Genomic DNA, 5,090 nt, shown 5'->3' on the forward strand with positions numbered 1-5,090 from the left:
CGACTGAATTTCAACTTCCTTTACTCAGATAGTTAGATCTTTTTACTTCTACAATTACTTTGTCTTATCCTGTCTAACATACGTTAACCAGATATCACTGTCTCTAAAACATAACCAGAAAAGGTACAGATAAAAAACAAGCGTAGTTATTTTTTTCTAAATAACAAGTTAATTTCGAGCAATATTGAATATTCAAATTATTGGTTTTTTAACGTTAGTTGGTAAGCAGTTTTACCAGCCATGTTCTATGTATTGCAAGAATGATTTATATCTAAACAGTTATCCCGAAATTTATATCATTGGGTTGTTCTGACTTTAGGTAAAAGAGACTAATTTAATATCACAAGTTTCCCTTACATGTGCAGCAACATACCTTCAACTCCTGCATATGGGGTTTTTATTTCACAATTGATTTGCTACGCCAGAGCAAGTACTCACTACTCTGATATATCTGTGTAACAGACTCCTGAAACAGGGGTATAAAGCAATGCGTCTCTAAATATCCCTTACCAAATTCTCTTTTAGATATCGGTTCTTCGTTAATTACTATAATACTACTAAAATACTAAGTGTCTTCTAAAAATGAGCAATGATTATTTCCTGTAAATTGTTCTTTGTGCTGATATGACCACTGATATACCGATTATGAAACAATAACATGTAAATGAGATTTAATCACAACTGGCATATATTTACGCCGCAATAGAAGAGGGGGGTAAAACCTAGATTTAACCCAGCACTTCGTTTAAAATGCCTGTACCAAGTTAGGACCATTGCGGTGCCAGCTGATCCGGTGGTGCATTATCAATTTTGCCAGATTTATTTATGGCCTTGACTTAATTATGGAACGGATTATTGTTCGTTTTTTTCGTTATCCTTATTCGCAATATGAATACTAGAATATTAGAAAAAAATAACAAGGGAAAGAAGCGGACGCAATACTCAAAGTTTGGTGCTACATGTTTATTCTTCAAGAGCTACATCAAATATCCTAAACTTCACACAACATGCAAATACATAAAGTTCCACTATGATTCATACAGGTTATAGGTGGGAAAAGTGTCTAACAAGTGACATATCAATCCTTTTTTTTCATTAGCATTCATTTAAGGAGGTAGACCGTGGGTAAGGGGCATAACTCATAAAAATCATTCAAACGTTTGTATTCAGCATTTCACATTAATCCTAAGCAAGCATCTAATTAACTTGAATTCATTTTATTGTGCTTCAAACAAAAGCTTGAGAGGTTTCGGTGAAATTGAATATTATACAAATATATCACTGATTTTATGAGTTATGTCCCTCACCCTACGTCTAACTCCTTAACTCCTTAACACTGTTACCAAATCTTCATTAGTCTCTGATATATAGTCGGAGTTGCTGACCTTAACTTTTAATTAAATTTAACGATACTTGCCGTAGTATAAACATTGTAATCACAGAGACAGCATACAATTGAATTTTAATTATAGTGAAATTTATCTGTTTAAACCAACAAATTCTGTGATTCCCTTTATATCAGTTTCAACACTGTCGAACCTATGTAAAGCGAACAAACATTTCAGTCAAAAAAGGAGGGGTTCACTTTAGACAGGTTTTATTGTATTGTCGCTCTATCACATAAGTAAACTATTGTCGTAAAAACTGTTATATGATCATGACATTTTATCGAAAGTTATTATTAGTATTATCACAAAACTATGATTATATATGAAAATATGAAATATATGTCAAAAAGACTTGCTGAGAGTAATAGTCTCACGTGTCTCTGCACATGTCGTAGATTGGTTTCAGACTTTTTTTGTTATCGTTGGTGAGCGTTATTGTGATGATTTAGATAGTAGTGCCCACCTACGTGACGCCAACGATAATAGTGTTCGTGTTAAATGCAAAATGCTCGCTCTTGTGGATGAAGTTCTATTTGTCCCCTCATTTGAAAAAAAAGTAAATAAAACAGACCCAGTCTTTATCCTGACATAGGATATAGCCAGAAATATGAGGGCTACACATGTCTTAAAGCGAACGTTTGTTCTAATGTTTCCCTGTCGGTTATGATAAGGATATTGCTACATCTTGAAACATATAGAAAACCCTTCCCTAATAACACCACAATATGAGAGCGTACATTTTTAGTTTGCCCAAAAATTAAATTGGAAGGAATTGACAACTTATAAATAGTGAATTGATTGGATAAATCAAGATAGATTGAAATAGATATTAGGATATGTACTCTGCTATAAGGCATAGCGTCTGGATGCGTAATAGTCTAAAGTTTCCAATTACGGAATTTTCTTATATCATCAAATTTCATGAGCATTAGTCGATAGAGTAAACTGCTCAGACTGAGTTGACCCAGTTCGTCTCAATTCATTTCTTCTAATATTTTACAGACATATAATGAAATATGGAAAACAGTAAACAAAAATGCTCCAGAAAAAAATTGATAGACGCACTTACAACAACAAAATAAAATAAAATAAAATTGAGGATTTTAACATAGCCTATGAATTTTAAAAAGTAAGCATATCATTGAACACCCGGTTTTCAAGAAACACTAGACAATTTGCTAATGTTGTATCTGTTTTTGCTGTGGTGTCGCTATGAAATGAAACATTACCATTATCCTGTCGTTGAGTTTAAGATAAACAGAAGAAGTCAACAGCGATACAGCTCTTGAATGGTAAAAACTGCCCAGTTACACCATTCACCGCCCCAAATTCCCCAATCGCCATTGATAATTCCACATTCCCCATAGAGAAATCCAAACCACGTCCAACTAAATCCCAATTGCATATTTCATATAAAATATTCACATTATCAAACTGTTATTGTTAATCTAATTAAATACATTTTTCATATCAAATAATACTTTAAAAACTTATTTCTCAATCCTCCGTCAAATTCCACATCCCCATAACCATAGAATGGGAAGTCTTTTCCATAAAAGTACTGTAATACTAAGTACTCTAAAGCATAACAAAGATAATAAATTATTTTCTCGGCGGATGTTTCTAGAATAGCGGAGGAAGCTTACCCTACCGGTGCACCTGGTCCATGCCCTCAGTTTTTAGTGGAGTCCGAGTTGCTCACTTGTTTTTGTTGCTTTGTATGTATGATTTTGGTTACTTTATGTTCTTTGTTGTGTATGTCTGTTTTCCATGTCTGGTCTTTGTCCCTAGATTACTTTCTTTTGATTACGGCTAAATTTTTGGTTCCCTTGATTACCCTCTCAAAAGAGCAAGACAAGATATAGAATGGTGCTTTTGGGGGTATTTTCATAAGGGCTCATATATAATTGACTTTATTTGTTCCCAATTTTTCTAACAGGATCGGACGTTAATACAACGTTAAGCTCTAAGTAAAAATCGTTATGGAAATCGGACAGGAGGTGTCCAGTATTCCTCTCTTCTCCTACGATAGTTTTAAATTAACCACGAATAAAATACCCAGCTCTGAAACAGCGTCTGGCGTGCAATCATCAATCATCGCTTTTTGATTGACTAATGATTTGAATAATGTACAAGAATTATGAAAAGCCTGTCTGTAGTGATAAGTTCAAGCGGAAAGAAACGACGACGGCGGCTGCGTGGAACTTGAGTAAATATATGCGACACGATCCAAACAAATATTTACTTTCATATGGCACAATATTGTTTCCTATCATGAAAATTGCTATACAGACTTTTACAGATAACAAAATTGGTAAAATGTCATTCCTATTGAGTACTATTAAATAATATATGCGTTGAAATGATAGAATTACGTAATATTAATGATTGAAAACTTGACAAATAGTGCTTCAGCGTAATAGCTATAATGTTAAATAAGCCAAGGATGTGTATTGACTTCTAGATAAATGGCCAAGATAAATAGAATTTCCAGAGCAAACGGTTACCAATTGACAGTTTTCATCTCAATGATACATCTCAGCCATTACACTATGACATAATTACGTGAATGTTTGCAGCGGAACGATAAATGGATCGTATAATATGCATATAAATGATTTAAGGGCCATGTCACATCAAGATGAGATGTTCTCCCAGAAAATTAATAAAATATCACAAACATGTAGAACATATTCAGAAGACAACCACCTTCACATAAGTCGATCCCGATGTACATAAATGTAGCACCGCTTATAGCTTTCAACAGAAAATTTGCATACTCAAAGAATTGGTCGTATCGCCACTACACATAGACAAACGAAAGTTATTCTATCTCTTTTTTGTGAAGTTGAAAGAAGGTTTTTATCATACTAAGATATGTAAATTGTTCAATGTTAATTTAATAAGTTTGTCAGGGGGAAGATATTTTAAATGGAATACAATATAAAAAATATAAATATGTCCATACCACTTTAAAAGTACGTTACATTTTTATTGTTCTAAGTTTTAAAACTAAATGACAAGGTAAACAAGTTTTGTTTTTTACGAGCTTTGATCATTTTAAGTGTATAAATCAAAATCTAAACCTTCTCCCCCATAATCGACATTTTTCTTCGACGGCCTTTTACCCCAAAACTTTACTTCTGTTTGGTATATAAGCACTTAAGTTTATTTCTTTATAATTAAATTCCAGAAGTAATTCTGATTAAATAAAATAATGTGTCATGTGACTGTGACGTTATCAATCTTTTTAATAAATTCATTGAAGTATGATACTGAAATTTGATTATAAGGAATGTAAATGTTACATTTTTGTCGGTCTATTCAAATTAACATCAAAGCTTGTGGTGCAAACTTGAACTTTTATCGTACACCATTCTTAGACCGCAAAATTTTTGAACATATCTGTTTTTATTGATTATCTCAAATTCAATAAGGAAAACGTCCAAAAATATCATAAATGATCGTTCATAAGGAGCTTTCGTGAAAAGAAACAAGGGGAAAATGGGCTCTGAGGAAACTTCTGGTAAACGCACCGATTATGATTTCGTTTTGTCTAAACGGAATATTTGCAAATGAATTAAGTAAAATACCACATACTCAATCGTTTTGAGTTTCAACCTGCAATCTCAATACGTTTTTCCTTTACCATCGATGTCTAAGTGTAGGTCAAGAAAAATAATGTAGCGTTGACGCTCAGTG

Source organism: Perna viridis, chromosome 2 (assembly GCF_037379345.1).
Source record: "Perna viridis isolate PV_CMFRI_1.1 ecotype Kerala chromosome 2, ASM3737934v1, whole genome shotgun sequence".
Taxonomy (NCBI): domain Eukaryota; kingdom Metazoa; phylum Mollusca; class Bivalvia; order Mytilida; family Mytilidae; genus Perna; species Perna viridis.